This window comes from Falco peregrinus, chromosome 11 (genome assembly GCF_023634155.1).
Source record: "Falco peregrinus isolate bFalPer1 chromosome 11, bFalPer1.pri, whole genome shotgun sequence".
NCBI lineage: Eukaryota > Metazoa > Chordata > Aves > Falconiformes > Falconidae > Falco > Falco peregrinus.
The window spans coordinates 15,166,542-15,182,692 of NC_073731.1; the positions used below are offsets into that span (position 1 = coordinate 15,166,542).

The window sequence follows — 16,151 nt, forward strand, 5'->3', positions numbered from 1 at the left end:
GCAAACAGCTACTGGGGTCTGCACAGAAGGGGCCTGCAGCCGTCCCTGGCTTCCAGACACCAAAATTACATTGATTGACTGCAGTGCCTTAAATTGAAACTGCAAAGAGTGCCTTTACACTGTGGATGCATGTAGAAAGCCACTGGGTAAGAAACATGACATATCTGGAGGGGAATAGCAAAGCAGTAGAAAGAGTTTGCTGACTTGCCTCTCTTGTCAATTATTTACCAGGCCTAACCCTGCTCCAAGCAACTCTCATCTGTGCAGCCCTCGAAATGCCAACGGCAGCACTGCCAATGCTACAAGGCTCGGACTGGTGTTGGCACTGGGGGAAAAATACTTTAAGGTGTCCCCGAAGCAGACAAGGCCTAAACACAGGGGTTTCCGAAGCTGCAGGTCGTCTTGTTTGCTACTAATCTACTGTTTTCTCAGAGGAAGTTCCCATCTATACTAAGCCTCCCCGATGTACTGGAAATGTCAACTGCTTTAAAATACAAACTGAACATGATTCTCAGATTGAAAGTCCTTTATTCCTATGTCATGTAAAAGGAAGAGAAGGAAGTACCCGCAGGCAGCTGTGGATAAAAAGGCTGAGTTGGGGTAGGAGTGCTTCAGGTTTAATAGGCATGTTTTGGTGGCTTTTGAGCAATTTGTGTAAAAACCTAAACATACTCTCATTCCAATCTGAATATTAAGGGATTGTACAATTGCTGGATTGGCATCTCTAGGGAACAGAACTCTATTTTTCCAGCAAGTAGGGAAAAGGAGACTGCAGAGATTGCTTGCTCGGCTCACCAGCAGTAGACTTCAGCGCTGCAACACACACCACTGCCTTGAATCAAAAGTGTAGCTAGTCCCTAATTGAGGAGGGACAGGAGCATTCGGAGCATCTCTTCAAATCAGTTATTCAAGCCAGTAGAGAAAAAAAGGGAGGTGTGTTATGCCATTTCCTCTCTCTGCCATCAAATACTCTCTTTAGAGATTTATCTGTCTTTGATCATTGGAAAATCTTCCTAAATTAGTGATGTAGGGGAGAAAACCTCTGGCCTGAACTTAGAAGTGCAGTTTATGTCCTAATTTGCCCATTCAAAACCTAATGGGAGACAAATGCTTAGAGGCATTAAGTACCTAAATACATTTGTAGATCTGAGCTCTTCTTCCTTTTATTAGTACACTGACTCTTTATAGTTATCTAGTTTAATAAGAAAAACAGGTTTTACATGGAATTTTATAAAACTAATATATTGTTTCAATACTAGATTGGAACAGCACCTGAGGAGCCATACTGTTCTCTTGGGTGTAAAGAGGCATTCAGGCAGCTACTTAAAACCGTATCATGTGCTCAGTTCAGAGCTGTTCCAAGCTATCAGCTGCATCTGCATTTGTATGTACAGCATATGGTATTTAACTTTTACATCTGAATTGTTGCAGTGATGTTATTGAGATGAGTTCCTGAGATTGTTTCCACCCTGTGGCAAATGAGGGGTATGCAGGTTTCCGAGCATAACTCCATTCCAGATTCAGAGATGTCTTCTGTTAAACCAGTCTATTACTCAGCAATTATCTTTTACACTCCCATTTGTACTGAGCCATAAGCTAATAAATGCATGAGCCTTTTTTGGTGCAACTAATGCACTGATGATCCAGGAAAATAAAGCACCTTTTAAACTAAGAATGTTCAAGTAAACTGACCCATTAAATCTATGCATGCTAAGCTTTGTCAGAAAGCCAAATGGACCCATTCAATGCCTGGTCAGTTGAGATGGACATTTAAGAAAATACCTAATCTGTTCACCATGAGTGGGATTTAGCTACCCAAATAGGGATGTCTGATACTGTTTTAGATGTCCAGCTGCATCCAAATCAACTGCACAACTGAAGGGCATGGGAGGCAAAATAGGCTCACTTTACCTTCCAGTTGACAGTCTGGAAAGGCGTGGCATCCCATAGGTCTCACATGTCAGCCCCATATGAATACTTCTTATGTAGCTGGGCTTTCAAAACAGTTACTCATGTCTGTTGTCTGAACCTCGAACTTTGGGAAATACCATTGCTGCACAGGAAAGGAAAGAAAATACATTTCTAAGATACCAGCTCTACCAATGCTCCCTAAATTACTCATTTTCTTTCTAGCCCCATGAACAGTGAATAAATGTCAAATCTTTAATGAGGGCAGAGCAGGGAAGGGTCAGTGATGTGCATGATACTTGCCATTTCAGAATAATTGCCTAAAAGTGGAGAGTTACTTTCCAAAAACCTTGTGTCAGGTGCTGAAGGTCAGGAGAAGACTGGAATGTAAATCTTCTCTCAGAGCTTCACAGTTGTTGGCTACAGAGAGAGATTCTTAATCCCTGAGACATCTGATTCTCTCCATCTACCACAGAGACAGCACCATTGTCATGTGTGGGGGAAAGCCAGGCAGCTGGTTCAGCATTAGCTCTACAGCACCTGACTTCTAGGTTTTTAACTGCTTGATTCCAAATTTCATGTTTGTTGAAATATTATTGAGTTATATAGTGAATATACATATACAGTATCTACCTGTAGTGTATATATTGTGGTTTTATATATACAGTGTGTATCTATAAATAATACGCTTACATATTGTGTATATGAAAAGAAAAAGAGAGAGAGAGCTATATAGCAACAATTGCGTATATATTAATGATGATGTAATGGGTTACAGCCTACTTTGATTTGCTTTGTTGATGTATTCAATTTTTAGCATGTGAGACAAAGCAACTGTAATTTTCTTAGATTCCAAAAAGCTTGTAAGTCAGAAAACAAGGCTTTGGAAGTCAAGACACCATCTTAAGTGCATCTGTCTCTAAAACTCAGACCAGATTTCTACCTCCTGCTGAGTGTACCATCCCTGATAGAAGGGCTTCTTTTTAGCATCAAGCTCATTATTTCTTCATAGTGTTTACATGTTCAGAATTGTTCTTTCCACTTTCCATTTCTAGACAGTCCTGAGTGGGAACTTTGACAAGACAGGCTCTTCTCAGATGGTCTTCAAGGTCTTCATCTGATCTCAGAGCTTCATGTTAGCTTGTCTGAGTTGGCTGGAGTGCTTTCCAAAATGGTGCATAATTCTCTGAAGTTCATATATTTTGGTCTGTCTGTAAACTTACATTGCAATCAACACTGCAATATTAGAGTTCTGAGCCACCAACAGCTAACGGTCAGGGCAATAAATTGTCATACTATGACTTTATTATTGATTTTAGTAAAAACATGCGATACTGTGTAAACCAAACAATACTGGTCTACACAGGACACAAAAACGTTATTCTGCTTCTGCATGTAAAGCATTAGTTACATCTTATTGAAATGTCCTATCTGTAGGATTATCCTTGATTTAAAAGTGATGAGATGGAAAACAAACAAGCAATGCAAACGTCCAATAGGAAAATTGTGTTAGTGAAGTGTATGATGGTTTATTAGTGCTATTACGGTCTCTAGCAGAACCTAACCTTTGCTTTTATAACTTTAAAAGACATAGTCCTGTGTTTAAAAACTAAGATGTGCTGGCCACCTCTTATTTGCAGTCCCTCAATTATTTACTTTGCAATAGCCTTGAGAATATCAACACACTTGAAGTCTACAGTGATACAACCAAGGACAACCATTGGTCCCATTTTTTGGAAGTACCCATGGACAGTAGCTTCTAGTTGTGAGTAAGGGGCCCGTGATGTGGATCAAGATAAGTGCAAAGAAGTCTACAAAGCTTCTATCAATCTTTTTGTTTGGAGGAAATATTTCTATCATGGCTTTTCAATGCACGGAATAAAACATTTTCACCAGCTTAGTCCAAAAGGCATTAGAGTGCTAAATCAGGTGGTGAGGCTGGGGTTCCATCTGGTTAACCAGATTTGTTTCTCTAACAGCAAGGCTAGATGTAGGAACCACTAAACTGAAACCTGTGACAGGTTTGACTGTATGTATGTATTTGTATGTCTTAGGGTTGGGTTTTTTTGCTTTGTTTTGTGGTATCGTGGAGGTTTTTTAGCAGACCAGAGTAGATCAGCTCTGATGCTTCCTTTTGTCCTTAAAAACTCTCTGCTTCTTCCTTCCTGTCTTTTTGGAAGATATTGGTAATGTTTGCCTTTCTTAAGTAATTAGACACCACCCTCAGCTGCTATAACTCTTCAAAGATTATAGAGCATGACCTGGCACCCCCAGTTCCTTCAGAACCCTGATGATGTTCACTAGTTACAAAACAGAAGAACCCTGTTAAAAGTAACAGTGTCTGTGATTGGATGCTCCAATTTAGAGATATCTCTTGGATGTTGTGTATCTTTACTCCAAGCTTGTGGGGACCTATGATTGGCACTTCAATGTTTTCTCAGAATGTAAAACTCAGTAAATGGATGTTGAAATAAACCAGATATTAATATTTGAATGAAAGAAATTGAAGTGTTGTGTGACTTGCAAACCTCACAGAAGTGATGTCAATGCACTTGAAATGGTGCATTGCCCACAGCAAACCCTGGCCTGGTTTTAAGATATATCGGGATGTGCATTGAAGAGAACTACTAAGGGAACGATTACTTGAGTCCTCAGCCCAGGGCCTGTGACAAGGGTTAATTAAAATTAAGGAGGCAGATTTTACTTATCTGGGAGACAGCTATTCAGTGTGACTATATTAAAATACACTAATGTGACCACAAGTGTTCTCAATGTGCTAAAAATACTAGTCAGTGGTCTAGATCAAAGTGTGGTCAAAAGCAAGAAACTGGCTGGTATTCAGAACATCCCATTTTGTGCATATCATAAGTGAGATAAACCTGATCTTAGAAGAACTGGCCTCAGTTTTGTTCCAGATGTATATCTTTCACCCACCCCCCACCCCCCCCTCCCCAGACCTGTTGAGATTTTTCACTTAACTTTCTTAGTTAAATCTGAAAATTAACTGGAACAAGTCCAGGCCACCTGTGACACCATGGGAAGTTATTGGGGCTGTGTTCACTTGTCATCTGTATTACTTTGTGTTTCTCAGCACTCCATTTTCCTATCTGTGAAATGAAAGTAATACTTGCATAGCTTCTAAGGAGTTTGATGCTATGCAGGCAAAAAGTGCAGTGCTGTCAAATGTTGTGACTGTACAGTAATTTTTATGCTTGTGGAACAATGACTACATAAAAATTTAGAACCTTGCCATCACTATACAAGAGAATAGGTATGAAGCACAATGAATATCAACCACTTGTTTGGCTGCCTGATAGAACCCTTGCTAATTTAGCAGTTCAGATAATCTAATATCTAAATATTCCCCTTTGGGCAGATACCAAGCATGTTTTGTCTATTGCTTTTTTGCAGAAATTAACACTGGACTGTTAAAATAATTGATTTCTAATGAAATCTGATTGAATTTATGTTGATTGTTTTTCTTATTTTTTACAAAGAATGAAGGAGTAAGCACGTGTTCTACTGTCTTCTAGTATTGTTTCTTATGCTCATAGTTTAAACCCTTTGTCAGAAAGATTGACTGGTCAGGAGAATGATGAAAGGAAAGGACTGAAAGATTACCTTGTAATAAATTCTTGAACTAAGAAGGTTTCATTCTTAGCAGTACTCAGTGAATCAATTGCACCTTTTTTCTTTACCTGAAAAATAAGGCTAACCAGTATTTTACTATCTTACAAGTATATTGGGAAAATTAAATAATTATTAGTTTTTCAAAAGCTCTATGATTTTTTTTAGTTAGAACACTTCAAATTGCAAAGCTCTGTATTCTCATAATCATTATTTATGGTGAAGGGATTCTTAAATTTTAGATATCCTGTTGCTACGTGTCTTTTCTAGTTTTGGTTGTCTCTAAATTTCCTGAACATATAGGGGCAGGTCTGTGCAAGTTGTATGAATACCTATAGTTCTGTTGTGATGTAAATAAAACCCAGGTATTTTGATAGAAGACGTGACCACTTCCATGTATTTTGCACTTTTGCATTTCTAGAAGCTTGTTATCTACTGGAGGAGACGACATTTTATGTTCATTTTAGATGTAGCATGTTACATGTTACAGAGGAGAGGCATGTGCTGTGCCTTTGCATAAGGTATTTGTTTTCTTGTCTCCTTTTTTTTTATTATTATTATTTTTGGTTTATCCCGTAAGAGTCATTCAGGGTACGAAAATAAAAATACAGTTCTTTGTTTATGGCAAACACAGCATTAATCTGTATCTTTCTCCTTTGTATTTTCTTTCTGATCTTCCAGTAACCAGAGCAATTTCCTTGCTAATTCATTGAAGGCTGCTTTTGTGAGTCTGTCTGAACACCCAGTAGAATAGGAAAATTTGCAAACATAAAAATGCAGAAGTGTTTCCTACACTAGCAATTTAGAAAGATAAAGTAGGCATCTCCAGCAGAAAGGTTACATCATGTGTAAGAATGTAACAGAGGCTGAGCAAGGATCCTCTTGCTGCTCAGAGGGGGAATTGAGGGCAAGGTCACACATGCCCTTTTGGCTGGATCCTTCCTCCACATTAAAACCTTTCCTTCTTCCCTTCAATTCTTGTAGTTCTCTGATGAATTATTGGGTGCTAATTTTTATCCTTTTCTAGTCAGTGACTATTTCTATGGCTGGCTTTTGCTGATCTTCATGGTTTTGCCTTATGGGAGTAGGTGAGTCAACAGGAATCTGTTCATCTGGTGTACCTGCGAGTGAGGAGAACGACTGAGCAAGCTGCCATCATGGGGCAGAGACTCATCATACAAGCTGATACTGAGGCCTCAGTACAGCATGACCCAAGTCGTGGTACCTGACCCTGCAACATGCAAATCATCCACCAAGAGGCACGAGTTTGCACTGCTTTTTCTACCACTTAACACCTATGTACTAACAGCAAAAGGCAGTAACCTTACAGATGAATCAGGATTCTCTATTACCATACTGTAGGTGTAGAGGCAAATTCTGCTTAATTTGGTACCCGTGTCCTCATATACTTGCAGACACTTCTTATTCACCTGCTCTTTTGGTGGTTTCTCTGCAGGTTTATTTTTCCTTTTGCTCCAGGCACTGATGATTGATTCATAAAGCACAGAGCTGTGCTTTGCAAGGTCAGCATCAGCAATGTTATTACTGTGTGCATAGTTTATAACCCAAATAAACTTATTTTAAACATTAAACACAGAAGGATACAAAGTCTGTTAATTGGAAACCCCCATGTCTCTCTCTTTTCTTTCTTTCTTTTTTTTTTTTTAATGTATTACTAAAATGCAAGCGTTCTTTCTTGTATAAACTGAGAGGCAAATTTTATTTGCATTGTGCCTTCACTAATGGTTTATGACCAGTTAAGCTGAGTCATGACTGATAATGCATGTTTTTTGTAGGAGTTAAGATCTTCTCACGCTCAGAGGCCAGCAGAAGAATTTGGGAAAACATGGTTGAAGATCCAGAACGTTTGTGAAGTAACATGGAAGAAAAGCTGTTCTGGAAATGTGTCAGCTTGGTTCTCAGTAATGGGTTGGGTTTTAACTCTCTGTGAACAGGGTTTAACTGGCACAGTACATGTCATGCAATCTACTCAAACATCAGGGGACTCACCTGTGCCATTGAATTTGGTCTCCCTCACTGGACTAAGTAGAATATCTTATTCTGTAAAGTGTCCAAGAATTTAATTATCCATTCAAGGTCAGAATAATTTGATTCAGTTATGATTTCCTGACCTGCTAACCAATGGCCACTTCTCTCTCCTCTGTCTAAGGGTATTCTAGGGAGAAAATCTGAAATGTTCAGGGGAAGAATAACACACCTTTGCCACTTAGCTTCTAAAGGAAGACAGTAGATCTGGTGATCTTAGTCTGTACTGGGTGAGAAGGAAGATGCTTATTCCGGTGAGCCAAAGGATTGCACTTAGCAGCATAATCCACAAGGCGACCAGACAACCTGCTCAGATTTCTCATGGAAATTAGAAAGTCCTGATAGATCCCTATCTCCATGACATATATAAATAGCCTTTTCTGAATTATGTATTCCATGTTTTGCCTTGGACATGTTGAAAAAGAGAAGTGTGTGTAAGCACAATAAAGAAGGGGAAGGAAACTTGACAAGAAAGTAGGGAATGAAGCAAAGACTGCATTATCAGAATAAAAAGAATAACACAGTAAAACCCAAGATGTGTATATGTGAAGATGCAAATTCGTATCTGAATGTCTAAAGCAGGTGATTAAACAGGAGCATGAAGTGAACAAAGTGCAAGTGAGAAAGTCAAAAGGTTATGCAGAGTAAGTTTTAAAGAGCTGTTTCAATATTTTTATATTATACCAACTCCTTCTGCACAAAATATTGTTTCATTAAATCTGATTTCAGCTCAATGATTTGATTTTTAAGTATGGGAATGAAAATGACAATTTTTTTTTCAGGTTTCATTTTACTTTAAACAAATAGCAAGTGTTGTAAAAATACACGTATTCAATTTTGAGGGAAACAAAATATGACACTTTTTTCAATTTAATTGAAAATACAAACATTTGTTGTTTGGAAACTTTGGAAGCCAGATCGCAGTATTTTGCAAAATTGTAGAACACACTGTGTTTGGTACGGTGGGTTGGTTTTTTTCTCCAACTTGAAAGAAAAGTAATTCTGCAATATATATTTCTCCAGCCAAAATACATTTATTTTAAAATGCACAGTGCCTCAGCTACCACAATCACTGCGAGGCTGAGCACTTTCCACTCACTGCTCTGCAACCTGTCTTTGCTCAAAGCTCACTGTAACTGTTCACCTGGGCTTCTGTGGCTGGGCTTTCCTGTGTTGCCAGGGTAGTATTTTTTCCCTTTCTGTTTCATTCTGTTAGTCTCACAAGGTTTACCTCATGGCCTTGTACCTGCAAACCCACGTACTGATCATATATATGGTTCTTATGGAATGCAATTGCCATTGGCATGCAGAATCACCCTTCCTACCCTTTTTCTACAGGGCATCTTATAGCTTTTAGTTTATATTAGGGAAACCCAAAACTTAGAGCATAGCAAAGTAAACCGTGGTTATCTAGATACTCGGACAGGATTATCCAATGAAACACATGCACAAAAGTGTCATCCATGTGCAATGCCTGTGCCCAGCTAAGTGTGCTACAGTCAGTATAAAGAGAATCGTGAATGGGAACATCCCATAGGAACTGTAGCAGATCCTGATGGAAAGTACAAAGTCCTGGGGGACAAGGATGTCAATGGCTAACATCGCTATCATAACCTGCTGTACTGGAGAGACTGCAGAGGGGGGTGTTCATCTGGCAATGACTCCCAGCCGGTCACAGGGACAGCTTTTCCTTTTCCTTTCCTTTACTTTCTTTTTAACTTGTCTTGCCTTGCCTTCCCTTTTCCCTTGCCTTCCCTTTCTTTTCCCTTGCCTTCCCTTCCCTTCCTTTCTCCTTCCCTCTCTCTCTTTTCCCATTGTTTTTAATAACTTTGGTAACTTTGAAGTTGGTGTAACTTCATTTCCAGCCCACTAATAAAGACTGCATTAAGCCTCTCTCAATATCCTTCATGCAACATATTTTGGACAACTGTAGTATTCAGTATAGGTTGACTGTTGGTAAATGTGATTTGTTGCAAGGCCCACTTACTCTGAGCAAGACAAACACACCTCTCCCAAGCTCTTCCTCACTTGAACAAAAAAAGGGTTTTCTTCTTGCAGGGTATCAAAAGAACCCAAAAATTTATCTATGTCCTTATGTGGGTTCTGTCTCATGCATTTCTGTTGTTTTCTCCCTACACAGAGTGAATTTCAACTTGAGAGGATTGGGCAAACCTGCACAGTCACAGTATCGATTGCCAAGATTGCCAGGAAAGATCAAAGCTGAAACAGAAAGCCAAAAACGCAAGATGTTTCTCACACTCCCCTCATCACTGTTTGCTTGCTCACCTATGTACATTTCGACAATACCTTCAGGTTTAAACACCTTTTGCATAAAGTACTCCATCCAGGTCCTCTGACAGTGTTAATATACTCCTTGGCTAATACTGACTAATATATAACTGGTTAAAGGCAATGGAAAGAGTATGGTAGTTGTTGACTAGAGTCATGTTTTGCGTTATGTGCAAATGGATTTCACTTGGTTTATGGTGACCACCTAAAGAGTTTATGTGACCTATTTATGGGAAACTGCATCACCCTAATTCTGTGAAAGACACCCCTACGTACTGCTGGTGGAGTGGAAAGGATTGATCAACATCTTGAAGTGCATCCATCTCTCTGCACAAAGGCTGCAGAGGGAGCCTAAATGACTAATATGTCTGCTAGGCACTTAATTTTTAAATGGCTAAAAGTAGGTAAGATGAATCCTGACCTAAGTGCTCTGCTCCTCTTTGTTGTCTGCTTCTTCCAACAGCGCTCCTGCTCTTGCCTTATCTAAAGAGCATGTAGCAGCACCATGTCCTGGCAAAGCACTTGCTTTTGCTTTCCTTGAAATCAGTGGCAGTTTTTGATTGCTTTACATAGCTGCAGAATAAAGCCTAATAACCCTTCTTTTTGATAAAAATGCAAGTATTAAATAGCAAAGACAGACTGTTATCCCAGCAGCAGAGCACGTTAAAGGACAGCCCTTGGATCTCCCTGTGCTTCTTCGGGCTGCCCAATTCTCTCCCCACCCCAGCTGGTGCAGGAGATCACACAGAGTAATTATGCACATTTGTTTATTTCCACTTCTTAATCTAACCAAAAATTGATCACTCTTAAAAAGTAGTTACCACCCCGGGGATGGAAATGGAGCTGCATTTTCCTCCTGATTGGGTACACCTCATTAGGTTGACAACAGCCTTCGGCTGAACTCCCTGGCAGGGTAATTGGTAGTGACAGTAGTATTGTTTTGCCACATAGCACTCACCATTGGCAGGAGCAGCCAGATCAGAGAAACATGCAGGAGGAGGTGAATCAAAAAGATTACAGAGATGTCACGAGATTAGTAATTAAGTAAGACCTCCAGAAAGGCGCGTCTTAATTTTATTAAGAGCTGTTGAGGACAATTATCTGTTTTAAGTAAGAGATGACTGAGCATATAATTATGAATTGCCAGTTAACAGAATTAGCAGCAGACCACAGAAACTTCCAATACTGGCTGCAAACAGAGCTCAATGGAAGAGACAAACTGATCTTCCTTTTATTTTCCTCCTGCTCCAGCGCCTGGAGCCGCCCCTGCCCCTGCCCTGGCCTGGGGGCTGCAGGGCTGGTGCTCTAACATAAGCTCACCCCTTTCTCTGGCTGCAGGTGGTTGTGCAGGTTTTTTTCCCCTTCTGAAATAGGTTATCCCAGAAGCACTACCAGTGTCACTGCTGGGCTCAGCCTTGGCCACTGGCAGGTCCGTCTTGGAGCCGGCTGGCATCGGCTCCATCGGACGTGAGGGAAGCTTCTAGGAGCTTCTTACAGAAGTCCCCCCTCTAGCACCACCACTACCAAAGCTTTGCCATACAAATCCAATACATGGTGACTTCAGCCAGCCCTGTTAGACCTGTTAAACAGAGTCTATAGTGAAACCAAAGCGTGTTGTATTTAGCTTACAATGACACAGCTACTGTGAAACCACTACTCAAGCTGTCAGAGGTGATACGGCAAGGCTGGATGGACATTGCTCTGATCCAGTCTGATGTCTGCTGTACTGCGTAGGCAATCCCATTTGACCTTACTTGTGCCACTTACATATGAACTTGGTGCCATGTGGGCAATTAAAAGACCACAACAGGCCAAGTGTTCGCTTATTTCCATAAACACAGGAGATTTTCTCAAAAAAATGTGTTGTTTAATTTACAAGCAGAGGTGTCAGGTGTGACCAGAATCCAGGAATATTTTGATCATATTTTCCGGGATTATTCTAAAAATTTGGCTTTAATGTGGTAACAGATTTTTCTCCAAATTTATAAATTAATACAGTTAACAATTATATTGCAGTAATGCGTTGTACCACTACAAGAGCCCTTACAGAAGTAAAACAGAAGACAATGGCTGTCACAAGGATCATAAAATCTGAATATCATAGACGTAAAAGATTTGCCTGCACAACTTTTTACTACTTTAATTATATTAGATACAGAGCTGTTCAAACAATGTGTGGACCAGCCAAAACATATGCTAAATATATTGTTTCTATTATGCTTTGCAGCGTAAACAAACCACATAGCACAGCATGCTGTCTGCCAAAAGCTGTCATGTGGCTAATACAGTCTTGAGGGACATATAAAAATAGAGCTTTTGGAAGTATGGTATTTTTTATGTCAAAGATAATAGGATTGAAACAAATAAGATTGATTAGCCATATATAAGTCTTTATTAATATTCCATAGGAAGTGGATTTCTTGTTTATGAAAATTTAATACTGAAAAAAAACCCCCACCATTCCTTTCCAACTGGAATACTAGTAATAAATATATATTACTTTATTTTTTGTTCTTGAATTTTATTTTGTTTCATTTAATAAAAGGAAAAACCCCACACCTTAAATGGAAAACTATGACTTTTATTTCTGAAAAGGAGCTGAAATGTTCTGTTCTGACAGTTCTGTAACATTTTCCTGAAAAATTGTGTAAATAACTCAGGAGGAATGGCCTACTCACATATATTATTTTTTAATTTTATTAATCAGTAATTTCTGACAAGAAGTGTCAAAAATATCCTCTCAGTTCTAGTCAATACCTTTCAATTCTAGTCAATATATTGTATATAATCTATGATAATTCCATTATCTTTAATTGCTTGTATTTTTTCTACTGTAAAAGAGCTCAGTATCATGTCTCTCAAAATTTCCTTGAAACTGTGTAAATCATTTAACCTTCCTGACATAACAGTGACATATCTTCTCTGATAAAAGTGTATTTTTGCCCAAAATCTGGAAAGAAAAGGCATTTCTACTTCTTTTTTTTTATGACATTTTCTGAATCTTTAGTCTCTCCTTTGGTCTGTTGTGTTTCTGTTGTCTTTTTTTTTATTTTCATTTGTTCCAACCTTGCTCCATTCTCCTGCATGGCACCAGCTTCCCTGTTCCTCCTCCTTTGTTCCCAAACATTAGAAATGCAAGGAGAGCCTTAACTTTAAAATAATTGAACTGTAGGTACAAGTAACATGGAAAAGTGCCCTCTACGTATTATTTGAGGATGCATGTACAGGGCTTGACTTTTGTTGGAATGGTACATTTCAGTCTCTAAACTAAACATGGGGACCAACATGTTTATTAGATAAGCATTGCTTGACTCTTCCCTTATGTTTTACAGTGTGCTTCGTTCACAAGGAAAAGGGGACACCTTTAAGGCAGAGTGAGCAGCTGTTTTGCAAAGGAACAAGCAAAGATTATCTCTACTAAAGGGGCATTATATAGATGTAAAAGACATAAGTAAGTACATCTACTGCCTCACAAATTTGAGTGCTGGGCAGCCATGGTGAATAAAGACAGCTAGTTTCAGGACAGTCTCTCAGAGAGCAATACGTATGTAGAAACCAATCAAAATAGTGATGAACTGGACAAAAAGGACCGGCTCCTGACACTTTAACAACAGGCTTCTCTACAGTTTTTTTGTTGTTGTTGTTGTTGTTGCTGTCATGCCAAGGTAACCACCTAGGGAAGTCAAGAAGGAAACAGAGATTTGTCTCCTTCAGAGATGTGATGGGAATCGTGCTTAAGGACATATTGCCATAGATTTGCCCATTTCCCTTATGTGTCTTCCTCTCTGTAAAGCAACTATGAATCCAGTGCTATTCGTACTGATTGCTTTGCCTGCCTGTGTCTCCCTGACTTCAGAAAATCCTGCATGGAGCTTTTGGTACCTGCCCTGATTTTTTTTTTTCTTTGTGCTGGGGTTATCAAAAGAAAGACTGCCTGCCAAAGTGTCATATCTCATTTAAGGGGTGTTTCTGTTACCTGACTTTAGAAGCTGTTCTTGTTAACTGCCTTTCCCTAGCATGTGAGAAAGGCAGCTCTTTCTTCTAAGCCATATTTCACATGGGATAAACCTATGTCACACAAACAGCAAAAAGGGATTTGCCTATGCTGTGTCTTTAATCCAATCTAATTCAGAGCAGATGGCTCTGAGAGCTGTGCACCGGGGCACCTGCAGTACAAGCCCATCCCTCCCCATGCCAGCACCTGCTCTCCATCAGCAGGGAGGTCCTCAGCTACCCATGCAACCAGGGGGTGGGAGGCTCATCTGCTTTGTCCCCCACTTTGCAAGACTCATAAGCGTCTTTTCATATGCCTGCCTTATCTTATTATTTGTAATCTTCTGGAAGAGGTTAGTTAACCTTAAACCTTTTTCTGTCCCTTAAAAACCTGTGACCTGGAGGATGCGGAGGAGGAATGCTATCCAGTTAGTGGCTTAGGGTGCACTGAGGCTGGAGCACTCAGCAAGGCAAGGACCTGCAGGTGCCACATGTGACACTCAGCTGAGAGGCAAAATCAAATCAATGGTGAGAAGCAATGGGTTAATTTACTGTTTTCCTTTTTCAGAATTAGATTAAGCACAACACTCTTGGAAAATACCCAGTGGTGGGTTTCCCTAGCAGGCCCTGACAAGGAGTGACTGCCCTAGTGGGTCTCCTGAAATCTCTAGTTTCAGTATCCTATAGCTGGCTGTCAACTCTGCCAGATGCTGTAATAGACAAAGTCAACAGGCTGCACATAAACTAAACTTTATTCTGGAGAAAGGATGCGGTTTCCATCTGACCTAGTCTGGTACACAGAGTGGATGACCTTAAGTTTTCAAAAATAATGAGCAAGACTCACTCCAACTTAATCACAAGATATCACGGTGCCAAAATGATAAATTTGGCATCTGAAATATCTTCTGATTTTCAAATTTAGTCAAGAGGTTTTTTGCTTCAGTCAAGGAGGGCTAAAAACTTATTTTTTTAATGGAAGCTGACAATCTGTCAGAAGAATAAGTATAGGACCTTTATGAAACACACCAAATATAGCAGCATCGTGATAAAAATCACTGACACTGGATCCATTTTTTGCCCTGAAACATGCAGAGTGACAGCCCTTAGAAATTTTATGCCAGCAAGAGTAGCTGCAGATCCTATCGTTATTTACCTAAATGAAACATATAATCCTTTTACTGAAACATTTACAGCTAGAAATAAGCCCTAATAACTTAGTGGATTCAGCCCAAGTACTTATTCTGTCCCTATCTGAACAGCTCATAAAATTAAATATGCTAAGAATTTCAAGGTCACTGCCTGTTAGCAGTAATTAAGGTAGTCTCTCTTTTTCATGAAGAACTGATTTCTTTCTTTTTTTTTTTTTTTTAACACATTGTTCTGCTCTTGGTTATGCATGTGGTCGGTCAATGCTAAAAGATTATGGGATGATTGTGTTGAAAGACACCAGATTTGAATATGAAATCAGGATAATTTGTGATTTAGGTCATTAATTGTTCAGAGTAAGGTCATCTATTCCACAAAATTTAAGTGTGCTTATGTCTGTCTTAGAGGGAAAAAAAAATCTCTTGATCCAGTTGAACAGAAATGTTAACAGTGGCCAAAGGCTAGGGAAGGCAAGACAGGTTTTTTTAAGTGTCCTATTTCTATAGCAATGAGGATGTGAAAAATGAGATCAGGAGACAAATACACATGAAGAATGAGATGTCTAAAGTGTTAGACACATTGTGGATCACTTCCTGAATTTGGAGATTTGAAAAGCAAAATCAATAATCTAGATCATTTTGTAAATTTTATTATCTTCACAGTTAGAGGGGCAAAGGCGCAAAGGGGCAAAGGCAAAGGCAAAGATTCAAATTCCTGGAAACTCAGCAAATCCACCTTTCTTTATGCTAGGGAGCCAGCCCCCACCGCTCCACTGTGAGGTAATATTCAAGTTATTGTATTAGACAAACCTACTTTGCTTTGCTTGATTCAGAGATCAAAGCAAGGAGTACAATTCTTTGGTGTTTAATACATAAATCCCTCCCACTTAGAGGCATCCAGTTAGAAGAATATATTGCCCATATATATGTCTAAGTACACATAAATTTAAGAGATTACACTTCCCTCACATGGCAGATGGAATGAAGAGCAGAATATCACATTAAAAGGTATATCTAAGAAAAGAAGAAACAACTTTGAATTAAATATTTGGATTAAATATTCAAATTACAGTGCACCAGGTGGAGATGAATTTAGAGATCCAGCACTGATGCAGTGGATTTATTGCTATTGAGTTTAATTTT

The 16,151-nt window shown here is 39.3% G+C and overlaps 1 long non-coding RNA gene across 8 annotated transcripts in view; it reads right to left on the minus strand.

The window, feature by feature from the left end:
* The window catches only part of LOC114012538 (uncharacterized), a 57,315-nt gene that overhangs the window by 40,769 nt on the left and 395 nt on the right, over positions 1 to 16,151 (minus strand). The window lies entirely within an intron of this gene.